This window comes from Procambarus clarkii, chromosome 59 (genome assembly GCF_040958095.1).
Source record: "Procambarus clarkii isolate CNS0578487 chromosome 59, FALCON_Pclarkii_2.0, whole genome shotgun sequence".
Lineage (NCBI taxonomy): Eukaryota > Metazoa > Arthropoda > Malacostraca > Decapoda > Cambaridae > Procambarus > Procambarus clarkii.
In genome coordinates, this window is record NC_091208.1 from 27,247,248 (window position 1) to 27,261,530 (window position 14,283).

General features: G+C 47.9%; 1 protein-coding gene across 2 annotated transcripts in view; it reads right to left on the minus strand.

The window, feature by feature from the left end:
* Positions 1-11,079, minus strand: part of Ent2 (Equilibrative nucleoside transporter 2) — a 193,489-nt gene extending 182,410 nt beyond the window's left edge. Inside the window, exon 1 of one of the 2 annotated variants that reach the window (XM_045758700.2) lies at positions 11,028-11,079. The gene's annotated coding sequence lies outside the window, so the exon portion shown is untranslated. Of the gene's footprint in view, positions 1-10,959 lie in introns of both variants that reach the window. The other variant, XM_045758699.2, reaches the window with a different exon arrangement.
* Positions 11,080-14,283: the final 3,204 nt, after the last annotated feature.

Sequence of the window (14,283 nt, forward strand, 5' to 3'; positions counted from 1 at the left end):
GCCTATAATACTCACATAATCCGTTTCCATGTTTTAAGTTGTAAAGTTTGGTGAGGCTAGCCCCAAACATCTGGCCTTCTACTTTGGACAAACAAATTCTATTTCATGGATATAGATATCAGACCAATTCTGGAGTATGCAGCTCCAGCATCGAATCCATATCCAGTCAAACACAAGACGAATGTAGGGGGAAAAATCAGATCTATGCCATCAGACAAGTTCCAGAGCTGAGAGGCATGAGTTACGAGGAAAGGCTACCGGAATTATACCTCACTTCACTGGAAGACAGAAGAGCTAGGGGAAGGGGAGGTAGGGGGGACACACTCACTCACTCACCACCAAATATGGTGAGTACTTCAACTCTCTCTCACTCTCTCATCACTATCAGCCTCGGCTGCTTTGTTCTGTGAGTGGTAACACCAGTGTGATTACCAGGTCAACCAGTGACCTCCTGACCTCTCTGTGACATATGACCCCTGACCCATATACCCATATCTGACATTAGGGTTGTTTTGTAATCAGTAGGAGCCATGAGCTGGGTTCGAACCTATGATATATGGGTACTCCTAAAGCACACACCTTAAACCACTACACCATGACATGGGTGTGGTGATCCAAGGGGCTTACTTGGGAGTACCCAGAGCACAGGTTCGAATCGCCGTAACGGCTTCTACTGATTTTCTCAATTGATGCATCATGTTAATGGGATTTCTTTGTGTTTTCTTAAGGCTTGGTTGGTGGGGAGCCTTACCGACCCAATTCTCGCAGTTTGTCACTCTGGAAAACACTTAACTGTTATCCTAGCCAGAAATGTACAACCACATCCTAACTAACCCAACCTAACCTAATCCAAACCCAACCTAACTAAACCTAACCTAATCCAAACCCAACCTAACTAAACCTAACCTAATCCAAACCCAACCTAACTAAACCTAACCTAATCAAACCTACCCTAACAAAACCTATCCTAACCAAACCTATCCTAACCCTAACCTAACCCAACCCAACCTAATCCAACCCAACCTTACCAAACCTAGCCTAACCAACCCTAACCAACCCTAACCTAACCAAACCTAAACAAAATAAATGGTATAAAATATTGTGTTTTATACAGGTTATCTACAAGGTGTGTGAGCCTATTGGTAATTACAGCCTGGTTGATGCGGTACACACTCGGAGGTGTCTCAGTCTGTTAAAACGGTCCCTTTTATATATATAGGGGGATTTAAAAAATCTTGGAAGCCCAATGTTTTTAGATTTGTCCCTTAAGTGTGGGATTATTTTGCACTTCCAAGAAAAAAAAACTTCCTTTTGGTTCCAAGGGGTTGTCATAGCCAGGGGTGGTAATGGGGGACGAGCTCCCATGACCTATAAAATGCTCCTATACGGCATGCGTCTCAAATAGCCTCTGACAACCAAGTCCAACTCCTGGCCTGCACGGGTGGCTTAGTCTAAGTCCGGCGGAAGTGCTTTTACCGACAGGAGAAGGGGCGAGGGCGTGCCTCTGGCGCCTTAAAACCAGCTGCTCCGGGTAGATGGGACTCGATAGCCTGGGAAGGCAGCCCATCTAGGGGAAGGAAAACCCTGATTTTAAACCTCCGCTGCCTTGCGGCCATACCCTTGTTTTTGGGAAGGCTTCAGGAGTCAACCTCGAGGAAAAATCCGGAGTTGGAGCCCCTAAGGCAGTTCGTTGTTGACGTCGACCTCGTTCTGGCAGCTCCTGCGACGTTGCTGGAACCATGCGTATTGGCATTTGCCTCTCTATTGGATAATTTCAGCAACGTGGAGAGGGGGGACCTGCTGCATGGGTAACAGCTTCTCCTCCATATCTACCTACCCAGGCTTTGCGCCCTGGAGAGGACACTCCAGCTTCGCCTCACAGCGTCAAACCAACACGGGAAGCGACAGTCTACCGGTTTTAAGTCTTCTGCTCGATTGGCGAAGAGTGTGACGCCAGGGGTTGCTTCCGACGGTGGGAGGGGTCATCGCGCCCCACTGGGCAGCTACCGCCCGCCTCAAGCTGGGCAAACCCCAGCCAATAAGGTGTTGCCTCGCCACGGTCCGTTAACCTCACTGGGTGCGTGGGGTTTAGGGTGAAAACTGACAAGCGGCCCGACAACTTTGCACCAAGCAATACCTAACCAAAGAAGAAAATATCAACTGCCCTAAAGCTGGGCACATGGAACGTCAGGACACTGACACCAGGTTTCTCTGACGACCTGCAAGAAATCAATGACGCCCGAAAAACAGCAATCATCGATAGGGAGCTGAGCAAGCTGCAGATGGATATTGTTGCTCTCCAAGAGACCAGGCTCCCAGGATCAGGATCTGTGAGAGAGAGGACCTTCTCTTTCTTCTGGCAAGGAAAACCTCCAGATGAGACCAGAGAACATGGTGTGGGATTTGCCGTCAGGAATGCACTGTTGGGACACATTATGCCACCGATGGGGGAAACCGAACGAATTCTGTCTCTGCAACTGTACTCCCAAACAGGACCAGTCAATGTAATTAGTGCATATGCACCAACCCTGACTTCTCCAGCAGAGGCAAAGGAAAAATTCTACGATGACCTCAACAGAGTCATAGCGAGAATCCCTGTAAAGGAGCCACTGTTCATCCTCGGCGACTTCAACGCCAGAGTGGGTGCCGAGCACAACATTTGGCCCACTTGCCTGGGTCAATTCGGCATAGGAAGGATGAATGAGAACGGACAACGTCTGCTAGAACTCTGCTGCCTTCATGGTCTTTGTGTCACCAACACGTTCTTCGGCACAAAGCCTCAACACCGAGTATCTTGGAGACACCCCAGATCCAAGCACTGGCACCAGCTTGACCTGATTCTTACCAGGCGTGCAAGTCTACCCAGCGTCAAGATTACGCGTAGCTACCAGAGTGCTGTCTGCGACACCGACCACTCCCTGGTATGTAGCAGGGTCAAGATGCAACCAAAGAAGATTCATCACTCGAAAAAGGCGGGCAGACCTCGCATCGACACCACCAAGACCCGCAACCAGGACAAGGTGGAAGATTTTGCACACGTGCTCGAGGAAGCTCTTCCTGGCCCAGCTGGGGTCACTGCCTGTAAAAGATGGGAGCACTTCAGAGACGCTGTGTTCAACGCTGCCATTTCCACCTTTGGCAAGAAGACCAGCAGGTCGGCAGACTGGTTCGAGGCTCACTCGGAAGAGATGACACCTGTAATCGAAGAGAAGAGAAACGCCTTGGCAGCCTACAAAGCCTGCCCAAGTCGGCGCAACTTACAGATCCTTCGGGCCGTCCGCTGCAAAGTGCAGCAGAGCGCCAGGCGATGTGCCAACAACTATTGGCTCCAGCTCTGCTCCCAGATACAGACTGCAGCGGATACAGGCAATGTAAGGGGAATGTATGACGGCATCAAGCAGGCCCTTGGCCCAATCAAGAGGAAGACCGCTCCTCTGAAATCTGCCACTGGCGAGGTGATTCAGGACCAGACACTGCAGCTGAAGCGCTGGGTCGAGCACTACTCTGAGCTATACGCCAGGGACAATGTGGTCACCGAAGATGCCCTGAGCGCCATTGAGTGTCTGCCTGTGTTAATGGAGCTCGACAGTGAACCGACCCTGGAAGAACTCAGCGATGCCCTAGACTCCCTTGCTTCTGGTAAAGCTCCTGGCAAAGATGGCATTCCTGCTGAGACCTTGAAGTGCTGCAGAGGTAGCCTGCTCATGGAGCTGCACGAAATTCTCTGCCTCTGCTGGGAAGAAGGAGAGGTGCCACAGGACATGAGGGATGCCAACATCGTCACACTGTATAAGAATAAAGGTGACAGGGGCGACTGCAACAACTACCGTGGAATCTCCCTCCTCAGTATTGTCGGAAAGCTGTTTGCTCGAGTCGCATTGAAGAGGCTCCAAGTACTTGCAGAGAGAGTTTATCCAGAATCACAATGTGGATTCAGAGCTGGCAGGTCCACCATCGACATGGTCTTTTCTCTCAGACAACTGCAGGAGAAATGCAGGGAACAGAAGCAGCCACTCTTTGTAGCCTTCATAGACCTGACGAAGGCCTTCGACCTCGTCAGCAGGGATGGCCTGTTCAAGATCCTCCCCAAGATCGGATGCCCACCCAGGCTCCTCAGCATCATCAGATCTTTCCATGAGAACATGAGGGGCACCGTGGTCTTTGATGGCCTAACATCAGGCGCCTTTGACATCCGAAGTGGAGTAAAGCAGGGCTGCGTACTGGCTCCAACCCTATTCGGGATTTTCTTCGCAGTTATGCTGCGGCACGCCTTCGGATCTGTCACGGAAGGCATTTACCTCCGGACCAGGTCGGATGGGAAGCTCTTTAACCTCGCCAGGCTGAGAGCCAAGACAAAGGTTCGGCTGAGGTGTCTGCGCGACTTCCTCTTTGCCGACGACGCAGCAGTCACTGCCCACTCAGCTGAAGACCTCCAACGGCTCATAACCCGCTTCAGCGAGGCCTCTCAGGCTTTCGGACTCACCATCAGTCTGAAGAAAACACAAGTCATGGGACAAGGAGTGGACTCCCCACCTGACATCGGCATCTCTGATTCCAAACTGGAAGTTGTTCACGACTTCGTGTACCTGGGCTCCACAATCTCTGACTCCCTCTCTCTTGATACGGAGCTAAACAAACGCATCGGTAAGGCATCTACTACCATGTCCAAACTGACAAAGAGAGTGTGGGCCAACAATAGGCTGACTGAGTATACTAAGATTCAGGTTTACAGAGCCTGTGTCCTGAGCACTCTCCTTTATGGCAGTGAGTCTTGGACACTCCGCGCCCGTCAGGAAAGACAGCTGAATGCCTACCACATGCGCTGCCTTAGACACATCTTGGACATCACCTGGCAGGACAAGGTGACAAACAACAACGTCTTGGGGAGAGCAAGAATCACCAGCATGTACACAATGCTGAAACAGAGACGAATGCGCTGGCTCGGGCACGTTGTGCGAATGGGCGACGGCAGGATCCCCAAGGATCTCCTGTATGGAGAGCTGAGGCAGGGAAAGCGTCCAGTAGGCAAGCCCCAGCTACGGTACAAAGACGTATGCAAAAGGGACCTGAAAGCCATGGACGTCGATCTTGCTATATGGGAGACACTGGCTGCAGACCGTTCAGCCTGGAGGCAGTCTGTTCAACGAGGTCTCTCCAAGTTCGAGGAGTCACTTGCCAAGGAATCGGAGGCAAAGAGACAGAGAAGGAAAGCCGGTAACCAGGAAGACAGACCAGAATCGGACTTCGTTTGTGCTCGGTGTGGGATGGACTGCCACTCTCGGATTGGCCTCATCAGTCACACCAGACGCTGCACCAGGATTGACAACTAGGGCGAAACTCCATAGTCTCCCGAGACTGAAGGATGCCTACTATTTTGCACTTCCTGCCATGCCTCTTGGTCTCACAAGGAACTAGATCTCCGTGTGCAGATTTAAAACTAATCCTTCAGATATTTTACGGATGTAGATTATGCATTCTCTCTCTCGCTTGCGCTGCAAGGAGTGATTTTGAGTGATTTTATGCAGTTACAATATAATTTTAAGTATTTGGGGTCGTTTTTAATTGATCTTAAATATTCAAGGTGAAACTGAATGATCTTCAAAGTTTATCTGATCAACCGATCTGTAGTTCCTAAGTCTGAGTGCAGCGAGGTCCAACAGTTTGATCAATCTGGGTAGAAACAGGCCTGCAGGGACACTGATCCCCGGAGCTGTGTCGAGAAAGCCTAGTGCCTTATATTCTTGTCTAGGCGCCCCTGGGAGCCTACTAGGCCTAATTATAGTTAAGAAACACATATACTGACAAGCCTTGACCTACACCTGTGCTGCTTTACCTTATTAGGGGTGAAGTTGTTCCTTGAGAGGTCAGGTGATCCATCTCTCACGATCTGCCTTGACCTAACCTCCAGGGTGTATGTAGGTCAGAGTGGGTGGCTGGGGGAGTGGAAGGCTGGGGGGGAGTGGGTGGGTGGTATGAGTGTCAAGGTGTAGCTGTGAGTATGGGTGAGTATTCAGCATGGATGAGCGGAATGGGTGTGGAATGAGTGATCATGGGGGGGGGGGCAGCACTCCCCCATGAGTGAGTCACAGTGGTGGAGGGGGCCCGCCCCCACGCCACAAGCCCCCCAGCACAGCCCTACAGAGCCACCCATCATCACGACAAACATACCCACACACAGGTGGGTATGTGGGTATGTGAGCCCGACCAGGGGCCGAGGCGCCACTATGCATAGAGCCGCTCCAAGCAACAGCCTGTTGGACCAAGCTCTCACAAGTCAAGCCTGGCCTCAGGCCGGGCTTAGTGAGTACAAGAACTCCAGAAACCCTCTAGAGGTATGATCCAGGTATATATTTTCCCTGTAAAACTAACCCACAGATGCTCAAAAAGACAAAAATATTCCCGAATATTTTTAATGTCGTGAACAAGGTATCTATTTGGACCAATAGTGCGCGCGTGCGCACTGGTACCACTCCCTAAATACACTGAAGGTCGATAACCCAAATAAATTTATCATGAACGTGACTCTAACCTCCACTCTTATCTCTACAAAATGTCATACTTATGAAGAAAAACAATTTATTAACACACTAACAACCTGATCAACCAGACTGTGATTCATACGTCAGGCTGCGAGCAGCAGCGGCCTGGTTGTCCAGTCCAGCAACTAGGAGGCCTGGTCGAGGACCGGGCCGCCAAGACGCTAAGCCCTGGATTCATCGCAAGATAACCGCAAGGTAACTAAGATAACCGCATGGTAACTGCAAGATAACCGCATGGTAACTGCAAGATAACCGCATGGTAACTGCAAGATAACCGCAAATTAACCGCTAGATAACCGTAAAGTAACCGCAAGATAACCGCAGGGTATGTACACACTGACACCAGTCAAAAACCACCAAGATAACCAAGGGATCCCAGCGGTTATCGGGGGTCTGAACAAAGCAAACAGAGGACCTATAAGTGTGTATAACATTTCAGCCGTGATCAAATTTTACCCATTTCCATAATTAGGTTTGTTGAGTTTATTTACACGTTTGTCCCATTAGAGGCACTAATTTACCCCCCCCCCCCCATACACACACACTGTACAGGGAGAGTATTGATATCGAGTGAACACAACCTCAGATCCTGTTCAAACTGAACATCCTTATGAACACGTGAACACATGTCCCAACCTATTGTGACAATTTAGCAAACACGTGTAACATTTTGCAAATATTTTAATGATATCACTATCATTAAGGCAATCTTGAGGTTATCTTGAGATGATTTCGGGGCTTTAGTGTCCCCGCGGCCCGGTCCTCGACCAGGCCTCCACCCCCAGGAAGCAGCCCGTGACAGCTGACTAACACCCAGGCACCTATTTACTGCTAGGTAACAGGGGCATAGGGTGAAAGAAACTCTGCCCATTGCTTCTCGCCGGCGCCCAGGATCGACCCTGGGACCACAGGATCACAAGTCCAGCGTGCTGTCCGCTCGGCCGACCGGCTCCCATTATATCCCGACCAGCTCCCAATGATATCACCCCTTGTACCACAGCCTACAACCTGCAGAAATATTATTATTATTATTATTTTCTACCACAGACGTGGCCAGACATTTACAATGCTAACCAGGATATATACATTTTCTTCTGTCCTCCATGGACAGGGTGAGAGGTAAACATATAGTTCAGTGATTTATTGAACAACAGGTGATTGTAGTGCTTATAAAATACTAACCTAACCTACATTCATAAATACGCAGATTTGCGTCCGCCCTACATAAACAGTGTTCAAGGTGTTTTTTTACTTAGTACCATTAATATGCATTTACAAAGGTGAAATGCAATTCTGACCAGTTTACACACACACACACACACACACACACACATCCATTTGTCTCTCCTACTTTGACAGGGTAAGATAGCTGTTATAGAAACTAGTGTTTACGTATAGTGTTTAATATAGTGAAACTTAATATAGTGTTATTAAGGACTTAACCACTGAAGTTAATTAAGATACTTGTACAAGCTCAGGTTATAGTTACATCACATACATTGTATAATTGATGCCTTACATAGTCAAACTTGGGTACAAGTCCAATATATCATCAAGTGTTCCAGTATTCATATAGCAGTTACAGAGTTCAGCATACCTCAGCCCAGGAGGGCGAGAATCAGTCAGTATGGGACATTCTACAATATAATGCTCAAGGGAATGCATGTTTTCTCTTTCACACAGTTGACACCTGGTGTATTGGACACTTTCACACAGTTGACACCTGGTGTATTGGACACTTTCACACAGTTGACACCTGGTGTATTGGACACTTTCACACAGTTGACACCTGGTGTATTGGACACTTTCACACAGTTGACACCTGGTGTATTGGACACTTTCACACAGTTGACACCTGGTGTATTGGACACTCTCACAAAGTTGACACCTGGTGTATTGGACACTCTCACAAAGTTGACACCTGGTGTATTGGACACTCTCACAAAGTTGACACCTGGTGTATTGGACACTTTCACACAGTTGACACCTGGTGTATTGGACACTTTCACACAGTTGACACCTGGTGTATTGGACACTTTCACACAGTTGACACCTGGTGTATTGGACACTTTCACACAGTTGACACCTGGTGTATTGGACACTTTCACAAAGTTGACACATGGTGTACTGGACACTTTCACAAAGTTGACACATGGTGTACTGGACACTTTCACAAAGTTGACACATGGTGTACTGGACACTTTCACAAAGTTGACACATGGTGTACTGGACACTTTCACAAAGTTGACACCTGGTGTACTGGACACTTTCACAAAGTTGACACCTGGTGTACTGGACACTTTCACAAAGTTGACACATGGTGTACTGGACACTTTTACAAAGTTGACACATAGTGTATTGGACACTTTCACAAAGTTGACACATAGTGTATTGGACACTTTCACAAAGTTGACACCTGGTGTATTGGACACTTCCACAAAGTTGACACCTGGTGAATTGGACACTTCCACAAAGTTGACACATAGTGTATTGGACACTTTCACAAAGTTGACACCTGGTAAATTGGACACTTTTACAAAGTTGACACATAGTGTATTGGACACTTTTACAAAGTTGACACATAGTGTATTGGACACTTTTACAAAGTTGACACCTGGTGTATTGGACACTTTCACAAAGTTGACACCTGGTGAATTGGACACTTTTACAAAGTTGACACATAGTGTATTGGACACTTTTACAAAGTTGACACCTGGTGTATTGGACACTTTCACAAAGTTGACACCTGGTGAATTGGACACTTCCACAAAGTTGACACCTGGTGTATTGGACACTTCCACAAAGTTGACACCTGGGTGTAGTGGAAGTCGGGTGTGGAAGTGTGTTGGCGGCTTCAGGGAAGCCGTCTCGAGGCGTCTCAAGGGCACGAGTGAACACCCTGGTATCAATAAGAGTCGTTTGCACTAAAGCACTTTACCATTCAATTATCTTCGCCCTTGATAGGCAACATATTTAGGTGTCTAAAACTATTAGATAAAGTCTTATAATTTCTCAAGTGTCATTTCATTGTGTATTAATGATTGCTGTTTTAATTGATATTGGGCCAACCGTCCCCTTTGACCCGTAGTGACCTAGTGACCTTAAGCATCCAGTACTCCTGGATACTTAAGTACTTATCTCAAGATAACCTCCTCCCCCTGCCAGTCCCTCAGTCAGGTGTGAGACAGTACCAAGAGTGTCCCGTCTTCTTGAGGTTATCTTGAGATGATTTCGGGGCTTTAGTGTCCCCGCGGCCCGGTCCTTGACCAGGCCTCCACCCCCAGGAAGCAGCCCGTGACAGCTGACTAACACCCAGGTACCTATTTTACTGCTAGGTAACAGGGGCATAGGGTGAAAGAAACTCTGCCCGTTGTTTCTCGCCGGCGCCTGGGAACGAACCCAAGATCACAAGTCCAGTGTGCTGTCCGCTCGGCCGACCGGCTCCCACTTGCTCCCGTCTATTCTATAATAACCCAAGTGGTATCAGGATTATATATATATATATATATATATATATATATATATATATATATATATATATATATATATATATAACATATATAATATGCAACAACGATGAGAAAAAAACTGATCCAAATATGTGGAAAAAACCACATGTGACGAATTAGAGAATACTGAACGCGTTTTCGGTTTAATTCGCCTTCATCAGCGCATCTAAATATAAATCAAATGTTCATCGGAACATTTGATATGTATCAAAATATATAAAGATGGGCAACGTTGAAGCCCCATTTTTAATATTTTCGTTAACATAATAGAATCCCGTTTTATATATATACTACTCGCCCCTGTTGGGCACGTGCCCAGCAGCAATCACTGGGAAAGTTTGGGTACCGCTAGCCCGAGCAATTGGCATCCATCCCCCCATCAAGATAGACATTTATTTATAGATATAGATAATTATAGAGAAAATATAATACTTGTATTGCTCCAGACGTCCCTGGGGTTTCTGGGGGCCCATTGGTATTCTGGGCCCCCCCTCACCACCCAGAAGGGTCCTCGCCCCCCCCCCCTGCGCCCCCCACAGCGGGGGTTTTGGCCCCCTTTGCCCCCTCCCTTAAACCAGGAATTACCACTTCCTTCTCACTTGTTGAAAATTAGGCTGTGAGACACACGCACACACTGCACATTCCTCCACTCCCCCCCCCCCCACCCACACATCGCGCAAGTGTTACTCTTGACTCTGCGCAACGTACACACCACAAACAATGATGTACTTAATATCAACTTGTGTTTCTTGGTGTTTAAAAGCACACATAGATATATTAGCCCGCTCTAGACGGCATGTTCCAACATGTTCTCCCCTTGTATCACTTTCACTGCCTCGCCTACTGGAACGAGGTCTTCAAATTGAAGTTCATTAACACCAGCACACCAGCGACTCTCTAGCCTATAACACCTCTGAATAAGGGTGATATTTCCTCCGGCAGAATAGGGATTTGTTTCGTTGTGGGATGGAGGGCTCACGGGGGCTGAGGGCCGAACGGGAACCGGAGAGGAGCGCCGCGTACCGTCTCCCTGCACCGGTGGGAGGCAACTGAGGTGGTGTGGTGGGTGTGTGAAGGTGGTGGTGGCCTGGCCCGCGGCCCAGCACGTGCGCTCTCTCTCTCTCTCTCGCTCTCTCTCTCTCTCTCTCTCTCTCTCCACACACACACACACACACACACACACACACACACACACACACACACACACACACACACACACACACAGCTAGATCCTGCAGGTACAAATAGTAAACACATACGTACATAACTTTAAAAGCAGGAAATAGGGCAGGAGCATTGCATTAGACAGACAACGGCTAGAAAAGCGGGGTCCAAGAGCTTGAGCTTGATCTTGCAGGCACAAATAGGTGAGTACACACACACACACAAAGCTGCCAAAAATTTGAAAGACGGCTAATGTAGTCCCGATATACAAGAAAGAGGATAGACAGGAGGTACTGAACTACAGGCCAGTGTCCCTAACCTGCATACCATGCAAGCTGATGGAGAAGATTGTGCGAAGAAAGCTAGTGGAACATCTGGAGCGAAGGAACTTTGTAACACAGCATCAACATGGGTTCAGGGATGGCAAGTCCTGCCTCACAGGATTGATTGAGTTCTACGACCAGGCAACAAAAATCAGGCAAGAAAGAGAAGGGTGGGCAGATCGCATATTTTTGGATTGCCAGAAAGCCTTTGACACAATACCACACATGAGACTAGAGCAAAAGCTGGAGATGCAGGCAGGAGTGAAAGGGAAGGTATTCTACTGGATAAGGGAGTACCTAAGCAATAGAAGACAGCGAGTCACCGAGAGGGGTGAGGTCTCGGAAACGTCGAGGCGTCACCAGTGGAGTACCGCAGGGTTCAGTCCTTGGACCTATACTGATTCTGATACATGTAAATGATCTCCCAGAGGGTAGAGACTCGTTCCTATCAATGTTTGCTGATGATGCAAAAATTATGAGGAGGATTAAGACAGAGGAAGATAGGAGGAGGCTACAAGATGACCTAGACAAACTGAAGGAATGGTCCAACAAATGGCTACTGAAGTTCAACCCGAGTAAATGTAAGGTAATGAAACTAGGCAATAGAAACAGGAGGCCAGACACAGGATACCGAATGGGAGATGAAGTCCTTCATGAAACGGACAGAGAGAAAGATCTAGGAGTTGATATCACGCCAAACTTGTCTTCTGAAGCACACACCAAAATAATAATATTAGCGGCGTATGCAAGGCTGGCTAACATCAGGATTGCCTTTAGGAACCTGTGTAAGGAATCATTCAGAACCTTGTACACCACATATGTAAGACCAGTCCTGGATTATGCAGCCTCATGAGGTTGACTCCATACACAGTTTCAAATGTAAATATGATAGAGCCCAGTAGGCTCAGGAATCTGTACATCAGTTGAGTGACGGTTGAGAGGCGGGACCCAAGAGGCAGAACTCAACCCCCGCAAGCACAACTAGGCGAGTACACACACACACTTAGCCTGTGGCTGAGTGGACAGCGCTCTGGACTCTTAATCCTAGGGTCCGGGTTCGATCCTCGGCGATGGCGGAAACAAATGGGCAGAGTTTCTTGTTCACCTTGCAGAAAATAGGTACTTGGGAGTTAGACAGCTGCTACAGGCTGCTTCCTCTGTGTGTGTGTGTGTGTGTGTGTGTGTGTGTGTACTCACCTAGTTGTAATCACCTAGTTGTGTTTGCGGGGGTTGAGCTCTGGCTCTTTGGTCCCGCCTCTCAACCGTCAATCAACAGGTGTACAGATTCCTGAGCCTACTGGGTTCTATCATATCTACACCTGAAACTGTGTATGGAGTCAGCCTCCACCACATCACTGCCTAATGCATTCCATTTGTCAACCACTCTGACACTAAAAAAGTTCTTTCTAATATCTCTGTGGCTCATTTGGGCGCTCAGTTTCCACCTGTGTCCCCTTGTGCGTGTTCCCCTTGTGTTAAATAGCCTGTCTTTATCTACCCTGTCAATTCCCTTGAGAATCTTGAATGTAGTGATCATGTCCCCCCTAACTCTTCTGTCTTCCAGCGAAGTGAGGTTCAATTCCCGCAGTCTCTCCTCGTAGCTCATACCTCTCAGCTCGGGTACTAATCTGGTGGCAAATCTTTGAACCTTTTCCAGTTTAGTCTTATCCTTGACTAGATATGGACCCCATGTTGGGGCTGCATACTCCAGAATTGGCCTGACATATGTGGTATACAAAGTTCTGAATGATTCTTTACACAAATTTCTGAATGCCGTTCGTATGTTGGCCAGCCTGGCATATGCCGCTGATGTTATCCTCTTGATATGTGCTGCAGGAGACAGGTCTGGCGTGATATCAACTCCCAAGTCTTTTTCTTTCTCTGACTCCTGAAGGATTTCCTCTCCCAGATGATACCTTGTATTTGGCCTCCTGCTCCCTACACCTATCTTCATTACATTACATTTGGTTGGGTTGAACTCTAATAACCACTTGTTCGACCATTCCTTCAGTTTGTCTAGGTCTTCTTGAAGCCTCAAACAGTCCTCTTCTGTCTTAATCCTACTCATAATTTTGGCATCATCCGCAAACATTAAGAGAAATGAATCTATACCCTCCGGGAGCTCATTTACATATATCAGAAACAAGATAGGACCTAGTACAGAGCCCTGTGGGACTCCACTGGTGACTTCACGCCAATCAGAGGTCTCACCCCTCACCGTAATTCTCTGCTTCCTATTGCTTAGGTACTCCCTTATCCACTGGAGCACCTTACCAGCTACACCTGCCTGTCTCTCCAGCTTATGTACAAGCCTCTTATGCGGTACTGTGTCAAAGGCTTTCCGACAATCCAAGAAAATGCAGTCCGCCCAGCCCTCTCTTTCTTGCTTAATCTGTGTCACCTGGTCATAGAATTCTATTAAGCCAGTCAGGCAAGATTTACCCTCCCTGAACCCATGTTGTCTATTTGTCACAAAGTCCCTTCTCTCCAGATGAGCTACCAGGTTTTTTCTCACGATCTTCTCCATCACCTTGCATGGTATACAAGTCAAGGACACTGGCCTGTAGTTCAGTGCCTCTTGTCTGTCGCCCTTTTTGTATATTGGGACCACATTCGCCATCTTCCATATTTCTGGTAGGTCTCCCGTCTCCAGTGACCTACTATACACTATGGAGAGTGGCAAGCAAAGTGCCTCTGCACACTCTTTCAGTACCCATGGCGAGATCCCGTCTGGACCAACAGCCTTTC